We start from the raw sequence: 22,494 nt of genomic DNA, 5'->3' as shown, positions 1-22,494 counted from the left end.
TTTATGGTTGAGTATGAGACATACACCTCAGACGTATGTAAGCAGGAGTCAGAAGCTGTCATAAAAACGCCTTTTACTATGCTCTAGATAATTATGGGTCTGAAGAACTTAAATCATATTAAAGTTTATAACTGAAATCTTGTTGATGATTATGACGTTGCGGCAGTAAAATATGCGCTATTTACTTTTTTTTTTATTCTCAAAATCACAACCACAAGCACAGCAACAACAACAAGAACAACAGCAAAGGCAACCACAAATAACAAACAACCGCGCATCTATTTTTATGTGGCAACGTAACATTTTTTTTATGAGCGCCTAACAGTATGCAATATGTGTAACGTATACGCACACACACAGACACACACATAGTGGGTAGTGTCAAGGCGTAGTACGAGTAGGCCCGGGCTTCGGCGCAGCTCTGGGGCGCATCCCCAGTGCTAAAATTAAACCAGACGAGGCTTTCGTCTAAGCAGCGAGCACCGCAGCAACACGTGCACTTTGCCTGTTGTTGTTGTTGTCGTTGTTGTTGATGAGCGCGAAAATCACAATTTTCCCTGCAGTACAATTTGCCAGGGCTCTGCTCGCTTCATATTGCTGTTGTAGTTGTTGCTGCTGCTGCTGCTGCAGTTTCGCGAAATTTGCCTGCAATGACAATGTTGCTGACAGGCATAGGCAAAGGCGTCGCGGCACACTGCGGCAACATCGCCTCGCTGGTACTGCGGTTTGTTAGCAACAACGGCAACAACGTCGCTGTTATCCTTTTATGCATTTTAATTTGCACACACTTACAGACATATAGCAAGATACACACACACACGCACAAGCCTGGCACACCGCCACACATACACCACAGGCACAAGCACGTGCGCTGCCTGCCTGTGACTGAGCCTGCACCCGTGGGTGTATTTCGCGATTGTGTGAGCGTCTCTTGTACTATATGGCGATCATAAAAGCAGCACATTAGAAATCATATGACTGTCAGAGGCACAAGCACACACACACACACACCCATGCCCACGGTCTCAATGTGCATAAGTGTGTGGGATTGTGTTTATGTGTATCTGCTGGGGAATTCATTAGCACAGCTGAAATGGGCTGCTGTTGAAAGTTTGGCCCCACACTACAGCCACACAGTCGCAGCTTTAAAGTGCCTGGCATGCCCGCTTTGAAGGAGTTCTGTTTGTCTGCCGACCCAAACACCAGCCTATAGCACAGTCTATGCCCCTTGCGTATGCTTATCATATATTCAAATGCGAAGTGTATGTGCTTCATTAACATTTTGAGTGCATTAACCTGACAGTCTGATTTTCAGATTTCAGTTGGGCTAGTCCGATACGAGAAATGCGACGAGCAAAACATTTATTTATATCTTGACTCAAGGAGATAAACCAAACTCTAATTTTTCTTTTTAAGTGTCGACAACGTTCGCCAATTTCGTTAAAAGGCAATAAAACATTTTTAAGTACTATTCAACTGTGAATGTTATATATATAAAATTTAATTTTCTACGTTCAATTGAGTTAATAAATAAATTTTAAAAATGGTAACAAATAATTTAACTGTTATTTAATTGCATTTTAAGTTTGCTTCTCAGAAAAAAAGCAAATATCTTGCTTAAAATGTTTCCAGCTGTATAAATTTGAATAATATAATTGCCTAATAAATATTTATTTAAGTGTTTTATAAAAATTGGCATTTTCACTCACCGTTGCTGCGCAGAGCGTTGCATTGCCCACAAGTGACTGGCCGTCGTAATGCCGCCTTCGCCGTTGCTGCTCGATGGGTTGCCGCTGCGTCAGTGCAGCTGCCCCTGTAAATGTGGATGTGGCTGATATCGCTTTGCCGTCGTCGTTGTTGCTCTCGTCTACGGGCTGTGTTGCCAGCAACGGGTAGCATTTGCTAACGCCAATGCCCAGGGCCTGGCCGACGGCCACGCCCACGCCCACGCTTACGCCCTCGCCCAGTACGCCGAATGCCGATGATTGGATGCGCCGTCGTCGTCTGCGATGACGATGATGTGGATGATGCTGGCGCTGGCGTTGATTGTGACGACGGCAGCGTTGCTGTTGCGCTGCGGCGTCTATTTTAATGGAAGCAATGGTGCCGCTTAAAAGCAGCACGCAAACTTCTCACGGGGTAGTTTTTTACAAGTTGTCGTAGTTGTTGCAACTACTACGACCCCAAGTGTTGCCGCTCCGTTTGCTTTTGATCTCTCCCTTCAGTTACTGCCACATACCTCTGTTGTTGTTGTTGTTGTTGCTATTCGTTGCTGTCGTGGCTGCTGCTTATCTAGTGCCTGATTAATGACAATTCCATGATCATGTTTTTAAATTCCTGGCGCCTGGGGCTAAGTTCTAGGTTGTGTAGTAATTATTATTTATTCTGGGTATTTGCTTTTTTTTTTATTCTTATAGCTGGCAGCACTTTGTTGTCGCAGGTTTGAACAATTCCTGTTTGCAGTCTTGGGCGTTGGCATGGCTGCAAAACACATTCAAAACAATTGTGAGAATTAATAAAGCACAAAAACACATAGAAACAATTGGCAAACCAAAGCTGCCAAAAAAACAACGCTTCACTTTTTTACCCAGTGCCTCGACACAAAGCAAATTAACTGAAAATGTTGCGCCTCTGACACTGCTTTTCCCCAGTTTTGGCAACTGTCCTATCTGGCCATTTTGGCTGCCAACGCCTGGCTAAGGTTGTGCTGTCTGCCTGCCATGGCTATAGCCATATCTGGCGACATTAATATGAATGTATAATACTTGCACATATATATATACGTATACATTTATATATATATATATATATACATGTGCATATTTGCACTTGTGCAGCTCCCATTTGAGCGCATTGACAGTGGAAAAATTTATATTGGAATGCCCTCGCATTCGGAAGCAAATTTTCTGTAAATTATAGATTTTCCCCGTTGCATCTGCTGCTGGCAATTTATCGCATTTAAGTTTTGGCTGACAATGATAATTCATGTATGTGTGCGCGTGCATGTCTGAATTGACCTGGCCTGGTCTGGGCCACGCCCATTTGACAAATTGCCAAAAAAAAAGAAATATTAAAAAAGTATAAAAAAAGAATTAAACATTTGTGCACTGCTTTAAACTCTGCTAAAATCAGGAAATAGTGTGCGGAAATGTCGTAGAATTTGTATAGCAAACTATTAAATATGTAGCCATTTGCATATAATTTATATATACAAATTTGCATATACATCTGCCCCAAAAATTGTGATTGGAGACATAAAATATTGCGGTTATTATATGTACCATAAATTGCGTATAAGAGATACGATTGGTTTTATTAAATGAACCCAATTGTTTGCTTTAGACTTGAAATATTTATTTAAACTTCTATATATCCGGGTCAGATAAGGTGCTAAGGTTTTTGCCGCCTAGGGAAGTTTGAATATTTGCCCGGTATTCAAAGTCAGTTTCGACTTATTTTAAGTATTTTAACAGAGCTGGCTGAATTTAAAGTTTTCTCTTCTTCATCATCATCTTTTAAAAATTTGTTTTTGTATCTTTTATTCGGTTGGTGTTTTCAGACTACATAAGTAAAAGGGCAACATAGATCACAACTGAAGTCAGACTCATTTTGATAAAACAACAAGGAAGTTCAGACGATTTTTTCAAGAAATTAAATATATACCTATTTAAAAAAAAATATGATTTGAGTTATTTTTTTTTATTACGATGTGTGTGAACCAATTATGGTGCAGGCCATGTTTAAATATAAACGAATATTCGTCTGGGTTGAAATAGCTATATTTTTCACAATGCATTTTAAATGAGACTTTACTGTGGTAACACAAAGAACCAATTCGTAATAATGGTGCAATAATAACTCTAATTGCAAAAAAAAAAAAATAGTAGGTTGCAAAAAACTGGGGCTATTATTTAGTGGCAGCATAAACGGTGTTGGACTGAGGGCTGCAATTACAGAGTTGCAAAATGCACATAGAAGCGGAAAATGTGTGCTTGTGTGTGTGTGTGTGTGTGTGGGAGAGAGAGGCCATTTATATATGAAACACGAAAATGTGCAGCTGTAAATTTAAAACCAAATGCGAAATGCAAATGACAAAACCAGAAAATGGAATTGAAATGAAAATGGGAATAAAGCTGGCAGTCCCTTTGCGAATGTTTAAAAATATAAACAACAACAACAACAGCAACATCAACTCTAATGAGTGCACTGACATAAAAATAATTATGAATTAAAACCCAAGTTGTTTAGTTATATATTTTTTTCTCCGCTTTTCCACTAGTTTGCTTCTTTTATATATATTTTTTTTTTGTGCCCAACCATAACTCATAATTCAAATGCATGTAGGAAGTGGATACTGCAGAGAAGTTGCCAACGAACCCGGAGAGATCTGTGCGGGCTTTAGTTCAGTTGGTTCCATTGTCTCCTGTAATGCGACGTCATCGTCAGACGTCGTTGTCCTGGTCCTGGTCGTCGTCCTCATACTGGTCGTTGTCGGCTGGCGCCCGTTGTCTGTCTGCATTTTCATTTGTGGCGCATAAAAAGGCAGCAGCCCAACTGAAGGCAAAAGAGATGCCAACAAATGTCCATCAACAACTACAGCAAATGCCATTTATATATGTTTGTATGAGTGCAGCATAAAAGAGCAGCAACAAACCGACAGACAATCAGACGTACAGACAAACTGGCAATGGCGGGTCTTTGCCTCTGTCTCTTCCACTGCCTCTGTCTCTGAATTGTTGGACAGTTGGGAACTGATGCGGGAACCGTGGGACCGTCTGCTTTTAGGCAACATCGTCTCGACTTCGGGTCAGCTAAGTCCAACGGCAGCAACAATGCGACAGCCCAAGCACATCGAGTCCCAAACAAGTGGCGCATCGTGCACTAAAGGGTATAAAGCTTCCTTAAGAGTGCATCAGGCTTATTCTTAAAGCATAAATTTAAGTCTGCACGTGGCGTGCCGCAAGCACCAGGCGGCGTCCGTCGGTCGATCTTCGAAAAGTATCTTTCTCTAATGAGTTGGCTTAAATATTAAGAGGACAAAGCCGGATATAAATAACAGTGAAGCAATGACTCTTCCACTCTCCATTCATTTTGAGGTGGGGGCAGACAGTTCAACAGCAGTCCTTGGTGAACTGGACGAGCATTCTGCCCGTCGCGCACAAAAGTATGCTATATATTTTTATGAACAGCGAGCTGAAACAATTTCATGACAACAGCGACAACGACTGGGACAGCAATCGAAGTTTATTGTTTGACAGATTTTCCAGATATATATAACGGGTTGCAGTCACTTGACTTTGCAGCAATACAATCATTTAACTTAACGGGCAAGATAATACAAAAAAAACTATACACCAAAATGGTTATATGGAGAAAATGAGCTTGCAGCGACCACCTGACATTTTCGAGAGCTCAAATATTGTTCTATTTGCTTATATTTTATATATACCTATATAATTTACATATTTTTATTTCAGTTTCAGTCTCATAATGCGATAGAAATTATGTTTATTGAAATTGATTTAAGCCGGCTTCGTCAAATTTTGGCATGAAGTCCAAGTTATACAGACAGCTAAGCCATAAAATGTTATTTTTTCTTAAAGCGAAATAACTTTTTGGTCCTTTGAAATGATTTTCAATAAGGTTTGAGTACCTATCGTTTACAATATTAAATTAAAAATATACAGAAAACTTTTAGTTTTACAAGATTTTTCAATAGACAAACTTTCACAAAATAAAACTTTTATTAAGTTTCGGGTTGTTAAATAATAAGTTTCATAGATCGTGGCATAACTTAAAAAATAGAGATTGGCATTTTCGGATTAATAACTATTAAATACTCTTGGGTTCAACTCGTATTTAACTAACGCGTGGTTACTAACCTAGGTTGACACATTTTAAAATCGAAAAATTATTTTTTTTAAAAAAACAAATTACTGAAATACATATTAACAAGCAGGAAAGAATTATTCATTAATTTGCTCAGTAAGCCTGTACAAAAAAGTTTGAAGGCGAACGGACGAAAACTAAAAATGAATTTTCTTAAAAAATATTACATATGATTGAGAGCCCAAAACTTTACCCACAAATTCTTTGACCCTTATTTCCTCCAAGGAGAGGTCAGCGTTCTGAAAAGTGTTAAAGATCTTTCAAATGGATTTGAACATAGATTTTGAAAATAAGTTTGAGGCCGAACGGATAATAAACAAAAATCGACCGTTTTCCGCGATTTTTCCACATGTTCGAATGGAAGTTCCCAAAACCCTGCCGTAAGCATCTTAGCTCTTACAGTCATTGATCACTAGTCACTCTTTAGGTCAGGGCAAACCGTTTTATATATAGCAATAGTTCAAGCTGCTTGCCCAGAGTGGTTGAACTCCACAACAACAGCTACAGTGAGTACAATTTTTGTAGACACAAAGCTTGCAAATCGTTTAATTTTGTTTGCGCTACACAAACGGTTCACTTAAACTGTGCCAGATAAAATGGAGCATCGACCATTGCAGCGTTTGGCAGTAATGATACCTTAGTATCATATTATCAACTGCAGCCAGGGGCTGACTAGCAATGGGCGTGTCAGCTGCTGACCAATATAAATAAACACTTTATATTCAATTTAGCAACAATTCAAAGCACATTGTTAAAGTGGGTGCGGAAGCAAACGAGGAAGCGAGGTTCTATGAAGTTGAACTAATAACAAAAGGCGCTGAGACGAGGACGAAAAATCAACTTCAAATACGAAAATATTTGTAGAACAACAACAAAATCGACAACTTCGTTCAACTTGGCGTCACAAAAAGTGCACACAGGCACACAAGATTACAAGCAATGCTGTGATTGTGTGTGCGTGCGTGTGTGTGAGGGTGTTTGTGTATGGGTGCTTCTGTCAGGACAATGCCAAAGACAATAGAAGCCTGTACACAAAAACAAGACAGAATGGCAACTAAACAAGTGGGAATTCACGTTAAAAATAATAACAACACAAAACAAAAACAACAAACAAAACGCACACAAAAAGCAAATACGGATATAGGGAAAACGGACTGAGTATATGATTGACTGCCTGACTGACTGATTGACATTTAAGGCGGACGTAGCGTATGAGTAATGCGTGAAGCTAGGCAGGAAAAATTTTCAGTGAGAACTAAGAACCGGGAGCAGAGTCCATAGGCGCTACCTACCAAATTATATCGCAATAATTAGTGCAAACGAGAACCACGTTTGATGCAACAATAAAATAAAGAAATTAGCACAAACAAAGAAAATACAAGAAAATAGAGGAAGAATACTGCCAAAGGCTGAACACTCTAAACAGTCATATTAAATCTAAAAGAAGTATGAGTTATAATGATAACTCAGTAAATAAATATAAATCACTTATACGTACATAACTTATTAACAAAGAGAGAAGGGAAGAATATTTCAGAAGTTTACTTAATTGCGATGCCGAAACTGTACCCTGTAATTTAATGTATTGGTAAAAACAAATTAAATCTTTTGATTCAAAGTCGTTTGAGATCGTTGAGAAATTTGGAAAATTTTTGAAATTTGTCCTAGAAATTTCATCCCAAGCAGATTGGGACTGGATAGACACACTTGTGGAAAATATGATAGTAGATATTTCAAATAAATTAACATAAACGCTAATCAGTTAATCTTATGACTAAATTTAAACAAACTGTTACTAATATTACTCTCCGATTATATGAAAGAGAATGTCAAGTATGTTACAAATGTTACAACTTATGAACCTGGACTAAGTTGGATTTCTGTGCTACGATGTGAAGTGTGGTGAAAGCGCGCACTGACACACATTCATAATGCTGAGCATGTCAGTGTCTGGGACGTGGAACGCAGGCAGTTGGCGCAACAGTTAAGCGAAATCATGAAACATTCCCACACACTCACACACATCGCATAGGTGTGGGTGTGTGTGAAATGTGTATACACATATAAACTAGTTGTGTTTTTGCCACACTTACATTGCTGACATCAATTTGCGCACAAAGTCAGGCAGTCAACGGCGTAACAACAACAATAGACGCGGGACCGACAACGCGCCGCAGAGCATGAAAAAAAAGAAGTAACAACAACCCGACAGACAGTTGGACAGACGGACCGAGTACAGCGAACCAGCGACCGAACTGCGGAACCGGAAACGAAATGAAATTCGAGACCTGCTGACAAGCGGCCAACACGGCAAGGCAAATACACGTTGTGGGCTACGGCAGCGGCAGCGGCAGAGACAGAGACTGCGAAAGAGATTTAGAGGCTGAGACAGACGTGACGGCGACGGCAACGGCGTCGGTGACGGAGATTACGAGATCAAGAATTGGACAACACTCGACGGTTTAGTTTACTGAGATTTCTGTGGCGGCCGCATTGAGTTGCATTTGACCGTGCCAAGACGATGACTTTTCAATTAAACACACACTCACACACGAGCGCGCACATGTTTCTAGATGCGGATGTGGCTGACGATGTGGATGCGGATGGTGATGCGGATTTTGATAGGGACACACACACAAAAGATGCTGTTGTGGCTGCTGCTGTTGTTGTTGTTTTTGCTGCAGGGTATTGAGGTGTTGGTGGTGTTGATGTTGCTGCGGGTGCTGCTGTCGCTTATGTTGATGTTGCAGCAGCACACGCCCTGCTTGGAAAGCGGCACGGGGTGTGAAAATATCTGACTGTGACGCTGTTTGTAACACTGACTCGGTCTCAGACTCGGACTCGTACGCGGTATCGGTATCGGTCTCGTACTCGCTGCTCCGCAGTAGCAGCGGTCGCAGCAGCGGCAACGTATGACAATCAAATATTTGTTTGCTCATTTGCGTGGCAATCGGGGAGACATTTTGGTTGCCGCTGTTTGAACACGAACAGTTAAACAACGTTGGCCCAGTGTCAAATTATTGATATACTTTTCGCTCTATTTTATTTGCAATTCTGTGTTTGATTTGATATTTTTATTTTTATTTATTTGATTTTTTTGGTAATATTTTCATTTGCTTCTATTGGCTATGCTCTTGCTTTTCCTTGTTTGGTTACACGCGACGCAATACGGCTCGCTCAATGCGTACGTTTTCTTCAACCCGCGGGCTCTGAGGCAACTACTGTTGGCCGCCGCTGCATGGCAGATTTTTCGCAGCTGGCGCTGAAGCTGCCGCCGATGAGTCGCATTGTTGCTGCTGTCTGTAATGCTGCTGCTGCTTTTGGTGCTGCTGCTCTCATGTGGCCCACACTCTTGGATGCTGTGCGCAAGTTGCGCGCCACAAAGCGACAAAGAGCGTCGCGCGCTCTCTTCATATTTTGGCATTTGCCTGACAGCGCCTAGAAATCTGCTCAAGTTGCCTGGTCTTACTCTCCGCCCCAAGGTAGGCTATGATTTTTGGGAATTTTGGTATGGCAGCTTATCTAACTTCTTCGCATAAGTGCGAATCGCGCTCTCTTAGCTGCGCCAGAACTCTACACAGCCGCCTTAAATCAAGCGACAAAAGGGCGTTTTACTTTTGCCTCACGTTCACTCTCTCTCTTTAACTCTCCATCTCCCGTTCACTGCTCTCTTACATCTGTGCCTGCTTTTATCAGCTTTTATGAATGTGTGTGTGTGTGTGACCATTTTTCAGCGGCTGCCGCATGTGCTGCTTCTGCTACCCGAAAATTGTTCTGGCTTTGACGACAACTCCAGGCGCCCGCACAAAAAGTGCCTAGCTAATAATTTACATACAGGGCGTGGATTTTCGCTACATCTGGCGCAAATGCTCTCACTCTCTCTCTCTCTCGCTCTCTGTCTCTCGCTCACGCACTGTTTCTCTTTAGCTAACTCTCGGTGTGTGCATGCGAATTCCCAGCAGAGATAAAAGGGCCGGCCAGCGACAATGTGAGCCGAAGCCCAAAACAAAAATTTTGGGAATCTCCTCTGCTTTGCTCTTGTTGCTGTTCTCCCTCATTCGACGCCTCTTGCCCTCCCACCACTCTTTTTCCCTCATGTGTTATGAGTAGGGAAACGGGGAGCCACTGGCTACAATTGTTTGTTTATTTCTATACATTGTTGTCCTTATTTTCAGCCATGCCTTTGTTGTCCTTTCTGGCCGCATGTTACTTGGGACCAGGCGAGCCTTGTTTCATTATGCGTATGAATGAATTTTATTTGTAACTCAGCTGTGTGTGTATGTGTGTGTGCGTGTTTATGTGTGCATATGGGTGCAAATGAATTTGATGTAAATTGCAATTTCATGCTTATTTTCTTTGAGCTTTCGTTGCCTTTCCTCCTTGTTTATGCCTCCCACTCTGACACTCTACCGCCCTCACTTTCTCTCATCTGCTTTTTTACACTCTTTTTACTGTCTGTCGCCGTGTCCTGGAGTCGTATCCTACTGTGCGTGTAATTGATAATGATCTCGATTGTGGTTTTGTGCTGATTTCGTTGCTGTTTTTGTTTTCGGTGTCTTTGTTTTGCTTCTACTTCGTCCTTCGGCTGATTGTATTTGTGTGTGTGTGTGTGTGTGTGTGTGTGTTAGCGGGGTCTTTGACAAAAAGCGTAGCATATTTTATAGCCTGTTCAAGTTGCATGTGACGATGTATTTTTATTTTTTTGGAATTCACGCAGCGTGTCTTAAGGTAAATTTGCCTGCCATTTATACATGCATATACAACAGTTGTATGTTGTGCGTGCGCGTATGCGTGTGTGTGTGTGTATTGGTGCCATCGTTCGTGACAATATTTACAATTGGGAAAATGTCCTAAGCTAACTTTATTTTATTTGTGCAATGTTCGGCTGGTGTGGGACTTATATACATGGATATATTGCTAGCAGAATAAATTTTGGTTTCCAGCAAGAGGTTTCTAGCAAAACGAACGAAACAAAATTTCCTAAAATACCAAAAGGGTTATAGCAGCTGAGCTGTGATTATGCGACTTAAAAGGCCTCGCGTGCACTGAAAGCAAATGAAGTAAATTAAACGAAAATCTCATGATTGAAAGATCTCTCAAATCAATTTTTCTTAGAAGGCCATTTACTTTTGCGAACTGAAACTAAATTTTCATTTATACTCTCGCCATGCAGAAATATGTAATTGATTAACTAAAATTAATATTTTTCTAAATTTATATGCTTGTGGCTTGTGCCTAATGTAAGCTAGCATACTAAAGTCTGGATTCTTAATACTGTAATGATTTTTTTTAAATCATATAAATAAACCTTTTTATAAACTAACCCATTCGCACCATGAACATAGAAATGATTCAAATTCTCGCCAAGAAGATATCGTGTACCCATTGTTTTCTTCTTTTATTAGATAATTTTTTGATACCATTCTTAATCATCCTAACCTAGCTGGACAATAAGGGGGTTAACATACTTACCATTAATTATTTACTCTAAATACGTCGTTTTGGCTTGCATAGCGCCACACTGGAGCCAAAGAACCATCGCCGTCGTTGGGTGGAAAATAATAGGATGCCTGTTCGAATTGAAAAAATAACACGTTGAACACTGGCAAGGCCTGTTGGATATATAATTTGGTACTTAGGGCATACGGACTTGGTTAAGGGTTCGAGAAACGAAATTAAACCTATTAAAGTATAATTTTGCAATGGGAAAGGCTTACTTCGAGAAATGTATTGCTTGTATTAGAGCATTTCCAGATTTCATAATGGAACGGCATTGAGAATTGACGAGATCGCAATGGTATCTGATATAGTATTGCATAATGTCTGAACAAAGATATTTCAAACGCTTTCCATTTACTATTTACTAGAGATAAATCGAGAAAACAACTATGATTAGTAAATGTCTATGATGATGATTATATATATGACTAGCGGGTATAACCCGGCCTTGCCCGTGGCACGTATGTTATAAAATCAATGTTCTCAAAAAAATTTGATATGATTTTGAAACTGATCGGACGGTAAACAAATAACTTTCATACAAACGTTTTCCGACAATTTACCACTGTTGCGAGTGGAATTTCCCAAATCGCTGAAAGACGTATTCATTACATTCTTATGTAGATCTTTGAAAATAGGTTTGAAGCAAATCGGACACAATCTAAAACTTCGCCCAAAAAATCTTTGAGTCGCATTCCACCCGAAAAAGTTTGGATTCTGCGAGCAGTGTGAAACACGTCTCAAATCATTTTTCTTATAGATCTCTGGAAATGAATTTGAGCGCGAAACGTCACCCACCAATTCTTTGACCTCCATTTCCACCAAGGAGGAACGTATTTTTCGAAAAGTGTGAAACACCCCTCAAATGAATTTGAACAAAGATCTTTGAAAATAAGTTTGGGGCCGATCGGATGGTAAACAAAAAACTTTCATACAACCGTTTTCCGCCAATTTACCACTGTTGCGGGTGGAATTGCCCAAATCGCTGAAATACGTATTTATTAAGTTCTTATTTAGAGCTTTGAAAATAAGTTTGAGGCAAATTGGACACAACTTAAAAACTTCGCCCAAAAAATCTTTAAATCGCATTCCCCCCGAAGAAGTTTGAATTCTGCGAAAAGTGTGAAACACGTATCAAATGATTTTTCTTATAGATCTCTGGAAATGAATATGAGCGCGAAACGTCACCCACCAATTCTTTGACCTCCATTTCCACCAAGGAGGAACGTATTTTTCGAAAAGTGTGAAACACCCCTTAAATGAATTTGGACAAAGATCTTTGAAAATAAGTTTGGGGCCGATCGGATGGTAAACAAAAAACTTTCATACAACCGTTTTCCGCCAATTTACCACTGTTGCGGGTGGAATTGCCCAAATCGCTGAAATACGTATTTATTAAGTTCTTATTTAGAGCTTTGAAAATAAGTTTGAGGCAAATTGGACACAACTTAAAACTTCGCCCAAAAAATCTTTAAATCGCATTCCCCCCGAAGAAGTTTGAATTCTGCGAAAAGTGTGAAACACGTATCAAATGATTTTTCTTATAGATCTCTGGAAATGAATATGAGCGCGAAACGTCACCCACCAATTCTTTGACCTCCATTTCCACCAAGGAGGAACGTATTTTTCGAAAAGTGTGAAACACCCCTCAAATGAATTTGAACAAAGATCTTTGAAAATAGGTTTGAGGCCGATCGGATGGTAAACAAAAAAGTTACATACAAACGTTTTTCGCGATTTTGCCACACTTGCGGGTGGAATTTCCCGAAACCCCGTCTTAACGTGCACCTACATCACATAAGGTAGCTATAGTGAAAATTTCAGCTTCCTAGCTCTTACGGTTTGGGCTGTGCGTTGATCACCAATCAGTCAGTCAGTCAGGACAAACTGTTTTATATATAGAGATGATGTCAAGTACATATAGATAACAATGTTTGCGCTTCAAACAGGCATAATTAAAAGATCAAACATGAAACATTGTGAAATTCAAAACATCATCATCATAGAATTACTAGATTATCACGGCTGTTGGTCCTGTGTAGTATTATATAGTTAAAGCCTTTGTTTATCATGTATATTCAACATTTTATGGAAGCAAATGTATCTATAAATTTAGAAGTTCCCACTGTTTGGAAATTTTGAAAACCATACTTATATTCATATACAAGATGCGTACTACATTTGATACCTACCTATACTATGGATCTGTGAAATTTAGTAAGATGAATGCAATATCTGGGGCTAAAGTTATTTAGACTTCCCTCAAAAATTATGTACATAGTCCAAAAAAAATTAGAATTCAGGGCTCAAATTAGCTCGGCTCCTTCTGTTGCATTTTACAATTCCCTCCACCCTTGCAGCAATTTTACTAGGTACAGGGTATACAATGAAAAAGAACTCTCTACTGAACTTGTTTCTAATTTTCCTGTTCCGTGTTATCGCCTTTTTTAATTTACCTTTGCAACTTTATGCTGGCAATGTTCTTCTCTAGAGTCCACTGCCCAACAGGGCCGATAGAAAGTGGCAAACGCAAATGAAAGTTCACACGCCCCCTATACGCCCACAAACAGCAATTAGAAAACGCAACATTCTGGCTCAAACTTAAACTAACGTCTCTGCAAAAGCATTTTGGCCCAGGGCCCAGAGCTGCAAACACACACACACAAATAAACAGACTGTAACTATGTAGATGTAAATGCTGTGACTGGGAATAAGGCAACAGCAAACACCAGACATCACGGTCAATGAATTGCTTCTCATTTGGCGCTTAAAAATTATGGCCACATGTGGGCAGCAAATGGCAGCAGCCATTGGCCATTGGCCATCCTCATGGCCAACATGTTGACCGAATTTCGTTACACCCGCTGCAAGCTTATCGCGGGCAATGGGCCGCAGAAGTGCAGGCGCCGCAAGGTTCTTCTTCTTCATTGGCAGTCCCTCTGCATCTCACATGTGTGTATGTGCATGTGTGTGCGCGCACGGGTGTGCAACTATGCGAGTGTGCTCTACTGAACATGTGTGTGGGAGGGTAATTTGTAAGCGACTCGCGTCGTCCTTTACAGCGACGAGGCATCAACAGAGAACATACCAAATACATACACCAAACACAAGCTCACACAAACACACACGCACAAACAAAAACTACAACACCTTTGCTTGGTGTAAATAAGTAAAGCAAACGCCTCGGCAGAGCGGGGGCGTGTGAGCAAAATCGGTGCGCTGGAACAGCCGGGCATATTCCATTGTTCACTTTAAATGTTAAGCAGCCTCGACCATTTTTTTTGTTTTGTTTATGTTGTTGTATTTTTGTTTGTTGTTATTGCAAAGAATGCTTACCAGCCGCTTCGTGCAAATGTTTTAATGCTTTGTCGCCGTAACTGCAGCAGCAGCAGCAACAACAGCAGCAGCAGCGTCAACAGCAGCAGCAACATTTCAGAGCAGGCAGCCGTTTTCCCGCTAATTTTTTAGAACTAACATAAATTATTTCTCTATATATAAGAGACTACATTTCCATACAAAAACTCATTTTTCGACAGATTCTTCTTGTACTGTTATATAATATAGAAGTGCGATATTTGGCTAATATGTAGCAGCATAGTTAAACTAATAAATGCCGGGTTTTATTCAAATATCTTTAGCTTTTCCACACAGAAACTAATATTGGACCGATCGTTCCTATGCATCTATATGATATAGTGGTCCGATCCGGCAGGATCCGATATATGTACTGCCTGCAACATAAAAATTGACCTATGCTAAGTTTCAAGACGATCACTTTAATACCGAGAGACAATTTCACATAGAAACAGACAGATGAACAGATGGCCGAACAATCCGATGGACATAGCAATATCAAATCGGCTGCTTATGCTGATTTGGAATATATATACTTTATAGGGGTCGGAGATGTCTCCTATGCGTTACACATTTCATGACAAAATTATCGTGTATAAAATATACATTGTAGAGACTATAACATGATCATTAAAAATGAACTGGGAATACATAAAAATAAAATATTTTTTTTTTTTTTTTTTTTTAACATAATTATTATTTATTTTATTTAAAATCTGCCCCCTTTTTGGGCAATAATTAAATGTTTTCTTTGACCTATGGCAGTTATGTATTGCGTGTATCTATGTGTCTGTTTTGTGTGTTTAGTGTAGGGGAAGCAGTGGAATTTGTGGAGTTAGACTCTTTGGGGGAGGTCAAGTGGGTGTTTCCTTTTGAGCCGTCTTGTTGTTGAGTTGTTGTTTAAAAGGTTGGTGGCAAGATTATTTGGGTGGTTGCCTAGTCTGGCGATGTAGCGATCACTCAACTTGGCAATTACCTCTTTAACCCAAGGTATATTAAGCTGGCTGTGAATTGTGGTATTTTCATGGTAAATATGCGCGTTAGATAAAATTCGCAGAGCTTTATTTTGAAACCGCTGAATAATGTTCAGGTTGCTCTTGCTGGCGGTAAATAAAATATGACATTCATATTTATTAACCAAGCTAAGTTAAAGGATTTAATCCATATTGTTTTCTGTGGTACATTTTAACAAAGTCTATGTTTTAGTTTTATTAAGAAAGAAAACATATTAGATATTTATGGCTTCGTAACTCTGATTTCCCCAGTATTTTTTTGATTGCACCCGAAAATGAATTAAGCTTGAAAACATAATTAATGGTCAAATGTGCGTCGATTATATTTTGCAATTGAAATATAGGAGGAATTTTTTAAATTTAGCTTGCATATCGAACAGATTAGTTGACATCACTTGCTAGCACCTGGTGCCCATCGTTGGCCATCCAAATTGTTGGCAATGGCTTCCACTTCTTTTGTGTAATTTTGTTGTTGTTGTTGTATGTGGTGGGTGCTGTGCGGTATGGTACGGTGCTTGAAATGCTGCACATGCCTGGGCGACCGCATGCCTGGGCTTAGAGGACCGCCACAAACATTTTGGGGCTGCTTATGTGCACGCCCCGCTCTGTAAATTTATGGCCAGTAGGCAGGCTACGGCTCCTGACTTCAAGCCTCGGCACAATGAAATATTTTTTGCATTAAGCAGAAATTTGTTGAAAATATTTGCAGGCCTGCTCCTTGACCAGAAAGCCTGGGCGCGGCAATTAAGCCAGCGCGGGGCGGTCTGGGGCTATTGCGCATTAAGCGCTTCATTAAATATTTAAGTTTGACCTGATGCCGCTACCGCTGCCTTGGACCACGTTGCGTATGCGTTATGCTTGCTGTGCTGCTCGACAGCGCGCTGTATTGTGAAGGTATTTTTTGAGACCCGCTCGTGGCCGTTGTTGTGCTTTATGTTGTTGTTTATGTTATTGCACAAAAGAAGTGTGTTGTTCTTGCTGTACTAGTTGTTACTGCTGATGCTGCTGCTGCTGCAGCTGCATCAGAAATAATGTTAAGTGTGGCCGCGAGCATGAAACTGACATGCTTTTCAGTTTGCTTTTCAGTTTTCCTTGCAGTTTGCTTTGCTTTTGCTTTTTGCTTTTGCTCCTCAGCGAACCACTCGCGTGACGCTTGCAGCTCTTTTGGCGCTGGATTGCTTTGGATTGCTGGCAAAAGGGTTGAAATTGCAGTTGGTTAGGTTCTTTTTATACGGGCAGTTGAGGCCTATTTGCAAACTGGGATGTATAGGCTTTAACTGGCTGATTAAAAATAACCAAAATTTCTCTGGAATATTTCCGCTATACTTTTAAAGCCCCAGCCCCAAAATGATTTTTAATATAATAATTATTAAATTTATAGAAAATTTCCACTTTTGTTTTATTTAACCAGCAGGTTATTGACGTATGACAATATATATATATATATATATATATATATGACAATATATTCTTTAACAGAATTTTCTAAATATATCAAAATACACAATGAAATTTGTATAATTTTATTAACGGATAACAGCGCATGCTGAGGTCGTAGTTACTCAATCAAAGTTTTTCCTAGCACACATTTTTTTCAACTCTTTATGTGGGTGATTCCATTTTGCAGCATCTGCGTGATGTGGGCAACCAAATCGCTGAATCAATTTGGCATTGAACCTTTGCTAGAAATGCCTGGATGTCCAAGCGGAAACCCTTTTAAAATGGTGAAGTATTAAAGCCTAAATTTCGTTGAGCATACTTTAAATAGGCATTAAATTATAGTGAATAATATTAGAAAAAGTATCATTAAATGTAAATTCAAGTCAGTGCAAAACTTTTCTATACATTTTATATTTAAAAGAATTCCATAAATAACAAGAGATAACAGCTCTCATAGGGGATATATACCCTTCTAGCTATGTGAAAATATAGAACAAAGTATTCGAATCTTCACAATCAATTTTTGTTAAATTTTTCATACAAGGATATTTATCAAGGATCTATGTGATCTTGTATAATGTCGTTGAAATATATTTCAATTATATATAGTTTTTTTTAGGACATATTGATCCAGTGCATAGAATCACAAGGACACTCTATTGTAAATGGCTACATAGACTTTTGTTATATAGTTAATAAAGCTGATCAATGCAATCAAAATGGGAAAAAAAAATACAAAATGTATGGCAAGATAAAGATTGAAATATAGAACGATTCTCGATATATAAGTGCAATAAATAGACAAATCCATTATTTATGCACAGCTTGAACTGTATACTCTGTGTTATGCTACAAAATAATAAATAGCTTACTAGATTTATTACTTACTTTTAGAATCATTAATGATTAAGTGACTCGTTTCCTACATGCCTACAGAACCTTTATGGCTTATCGCTCGAGAGCGACAGCGACCTTTGCATACGGTTTGCAGCCAGTGAAAAAGTTATCACTTCGTTTTCGCAATTTGCATATTAAAACGCCCTGACTCCGGATTCGTTATGTCTGATTGCCACTGCCACATGGCTGTCAGGTTGTCTACATTTTACTTTGTCAACGTCTCGCCTCGCACCTAAGCTGCAGCAGGGGCAGAAGTAGAAGGAACCACTAACCATAACCACTGCAAATTAAAAACAAAACGACTAGAAAAACAGAGTCACATTCACAGGTTCGCCGTGCCTTTGTCTCAACTTCGCTTTGGTTACTAGGGTGCTGGGTTGATGGGTGGCGGGTTGCTGGGTTGCCCGCCGTGCGGTCTGACATGTCTCATATTTTGCAGCAGGCAGGAATAACGCTCGGTTTTCGACGCCAAGCTGAACACTTAACCGGTTTTAGGTTGCCTCCTACATTTGCTCATTTGCCGCACTGACTTTTTGGGTCACATCCTCTGGGAGTAATGCGTCAAAATCAGTGTCAACGCGCAGCGGTCCTCCTCCCCCTTTTTGCAACCATTTACTCTGCTCCACTCTCTGGCCCACATCTTTAGCTCTCTCTCTCAGTTTCGTGTGCGTGTTAAAAAATTAATTTTTCCTGCCATGCAAGAGAGCGGGCAACCACTTAAAAGGCAGAAGTCTCAGCCGAGATTGGCATAGTTTCCACCTACGCCCTTCAGCCCTTTTGGCGTTCGCTGTTTGCCGTTTGCCCATGCCATAAAGCATGAAGGCTGGCAATTAATTGTCGAAAAAAGGCAGCAATGTCGTTACCTTGAATCTCCTAGAGCTAAGCCTATCGCTGGCTTTGCCACTGTCTTGCCAACTTCATAAGGTCTTTATGAATGTGATCGTTGCAGGCGCACCGGATAAATGGGTATGGCAAGCGCTTATCTCAATATTCTTAAGCTGCAGCCACATCATCGTCGGCTTCATAATGCGAAAGCAATGCCATCATCAATAGTTGGCGAGTTTCGACACATCGTTGATTGAGAAATGTTGTCTCCATTCATGCACATACTAAACGAGAGGTCGTGCCATTAACCGGGGCGGGTGATTAACGTTTGTGTTGCAATCTACGAGTGTGTGTGTGTGTGTGTGTGTAGCCTGCAATTCGTGCAGATAAACTTAATAGGCAGCCATCAGCTGGCGCCGCGCATTCGGTGCATACTTAACAGCGCTGCATACTTCATAATCTTCTCAATGCGCTTAAGTGCAGCGCGTTGTGCCCAACAAGAAAACAACAACAACAACAAGAACACCAACAAACACAACTCTGGCTCCTTCAAAGCTTGCTTTATGAACGTCGCCAACGTCGCTGTTGATGACTTGAATAATAATCATAATAATAACAAGGACATGGCAGAGAACAAAAGCACACCTGCCAACACACACACACAGAGGCACAAAGACACACATACAAACATACATACACCAACACAGACACACACACGCTCACATGGCGTGTGCACTTGTGTTTGTTTTTCGTGACGTTCTCGCAACTGCGCCCATGCCTCGCACCTCGCTCGCACTTGAAGTGTGTTTAAAGATAAAAATGCAGTTTATCCTCTTTTCAGCGCAACAAACTGAAAGCGTCTATGTCGGCTTGTATGTGCGAATGTGTCTGTGTGTGTGAGTGTGTGGGTGTGAGTGTGTGGGTGTGAGTGTGTGGGTGTGTGTTGCTGCACGCTTTTGGGGCTTTAAGTGCTTTAGAAAGAATTTCGTTTTTGTCTAGATGCGCGCCCTTCGCTTCTTACGATTAATTTTTTGTGCGCAGCATTGACTTAGGCATCGCTTGCAGACCACACCCCGTTGCCCACCTTAACTACCCACCACTCGCCCCCCTCTGCCCACCAACACTATCCACAACATCCACATCTATTACTTCCTCAGATAGTTGGGCACACAGAATACTTTTCAATAGTTCTTCAATAGTTTGTCGTCAACACTCTCTTCGCATTGAATGCAAGTTTTTGTGGGCCGCCTTGAAGGTGCCTTGCCATTGGGACAACGGCAATCTGTTAAGTTTTAAATTATACTCGTATTTCTACTATATGAGTGGCAAAACAATCCAAGTTGGTGAGTCGGTAAAAAGTTTTGGAACCATATATTCAACAATTAAAAACAAATATTTGGTGTGAACTATGACCAAAACTTACTCACATTTGCAATCGAAACGTCAATAGAGAAACTAATTTTCAACTAAGCTTGAATCGCTTCGTATCTTTAATTTAGAAGCAAAAAAGAAACCTTTGTGGCTTTGTACCTATTTAATACGCATTTCTTAGATATACACAGAGAAAAAAAACAACATATTTTGGTGCTAGAATCAAGCGAACCCGGTCATAAAAGTGCGGTAAGCCGGTAATACTTGAGTCACGTATGAAATTCTTATTTCAAGTATAACTTTTTAAGTACGAAAATGCTTGAATCAAGCTTTACGTTTATATTACGTTTTCAACCTTATTACGCTGAATTTAAGAACGGAAGAGTATTGATACCCAATATAAGACCAATACGTCCTTAATGCAATTCTAGTTTGAGCTTCAAATAAGTTCATATAAATCTTGATCCAAGAGCTCACGAACTGAAATCATACTAAATTTATGATCAAAAACACATATCTTCATCACATTTTGGTCCTTAATTAAGATGAATTTAGTCTTTAAACAAGACTTTCTGATCATATATCAAATACACTTTAACCTTGGTAGGAGATTAATTTATTCTTTAAACCAGCCCCAATCAGTCTTGAGCAAAGGACTCCCATACTAAGGTATGGGAATGGTATCCAAAGTTATTTAAACGCAATCCAAATCAGAGTTGGTGTCCAGCTCATATAATTTTGAGACTTACGATCCGTATTGCCAATTGAGCTTCTTTCTAGCTATATTTTCCGATATGCAGTATCGTCAGCTGGATACAGCTGACATTTCAAACTGATTTAGCTATTTATTTTTTGTTTACATTTCAATAACAAGTACTTGCAACCCTGTTTGTTGCATATTTTTGCCCAGACAGCTAATTCAAAATTTTTTAATACTTTCCGCAGACGATTTTTATCTATCACAGGACTTAACAAACTATCGAGTGGGTCTGTTTTGTCAGCACAGATAATTCAATTACAAAATGTCGATATTTTTTGTATAAAATATTAATGTAATGTATAAAATATAAATGTAACTACATAAATCTTAGATTAAACACGTTAAAACGAATCTTCAATCGGCTTATATGTGATGCTAAGACAAGTAAACAACTAGTCTGCTGTCCGCTGGAGTTCGGTATTGCCGGGCTTATCAAACAACTTAGCTTGATTTTTATTAGCTCGAACTGAATTTAAGAAAGGTAAATAGCTAATTTGGTTGCTCAATTGGTGATGGAGTGATTATTCACCCAATGAATTTGCCGTGTGAGTGCGCTGCGCCTAAGACAATCAGTAAATGTATTCAAAATATTGAGCTGCATTCATTGAGCATTGATTGAGCATTTTCCCCGGGCAAACAACAGGCAAATACAGAAAACATGCAAACATAATCAAAATCAATGATGCGCATGCTTGGCCGCCATTTAAGCGGAAGTGAAATTTGTACAAAAGAACAAAACAATTTTTTGGACTCGCTCAGACGCTTGCTGTTGTGCATTATGTATGTAAAAATGAGACTTGAATCGACAATTGGCCGTTTTGGCTGATGGTATACATAATTTGATATGCTATGATAATTTTGTTTATGTGCAGCGAGCATGAAATTGTATAAAATATAAATAACAAAACTTTTCGGCCCATGCTCTCATGAAATTGAAATGAGGCGACGCCAACGCCAAGTGAAAGCGGCCAAAGATTGATGGCATACGCAATTTGAACAATCAAAATTAATATTTAAACATAACCGGCCCAGCAATAGCAGCAACGGCATCCACAATTAGCTAGCCCAGCATTAGGCAACCAAATTTCACAATATAAATGTGTAAGTATATAAAACTTTATATATATATTATGCATATACATTTTGTGGCTAAAATAAATGAAACTGTTACCCGAAAATTCACCCTTGCCAACGGCTACAATTGGCCTTCATTTGCAAATGAGTAAATAAGTGAGCTAACTGTAATGCTGGTCTAGTAATCATTAATAATTTCTGGTCAACAGGCCCCAGCGGCAACAATAGCCCTGCACTTCAATATAACCCCTACTTTTACTTTGGGTCTGGTAATTTTGACCAAAGTTCCTGGGTACGTGAAGCCCTGAACTAGTTACAGAGTGCTGCCAACTGAAATAGGCGCTGGGGTTAAGTTCGCCTGAGTGGCACTTT

At 39.8% G+C, this 22,494-nt stretch overlaps 1 protein-coding gene across 1 annotated transcript in view; it reads right to left on the bottom strand.

The window, feature by feature from the left end:
• nAChRalpha1 (nicotinic acetylcholine receptor alpha1) overlaps positions 1-9,040 on the bottom strand; it is a 75,226-nt gene extending 66,186 nt beyond the window's left edge. Inside the window, exons 1-2 of the mRNA XM_064698550.1 lie at positions 7,983-9,040; positions 1,710-2,481 (exon numbers count right to left, since the gene is read on the bottom strand). The gene's annotated coding sequence lies outside the window, so the exon portion shown is untranslated. The remainder of the gene's footprint in view (positions 1-1,709; positions 2,482-7,982) is intronic.
• Positions 9,041-22,494: the final 13,454 nt, after the last annotated feature.

This window comes from Drosophila montana, unplaced genomic scaffold, assembly GCF_035044405.1.
Source record: "Drosophila montana isolate Dmon_TW-CO22-7 unplaced genomic scaffold, ASM3504440v1 contig_779_1, whole genome shotgun sequence".
Taxonomy (NCBI): domain Eukaryota; kingdom Metazoa; phylum Arthropoda; class Insecta; order Diptera; family Drosophilidae; genus Drosophila; species Drosophila montana.
The sequence above is the reverse complement of the archived record's forward strand: the minus strand, read 5'-3'. Positions and strand labels throughout refer to the sequence as shown.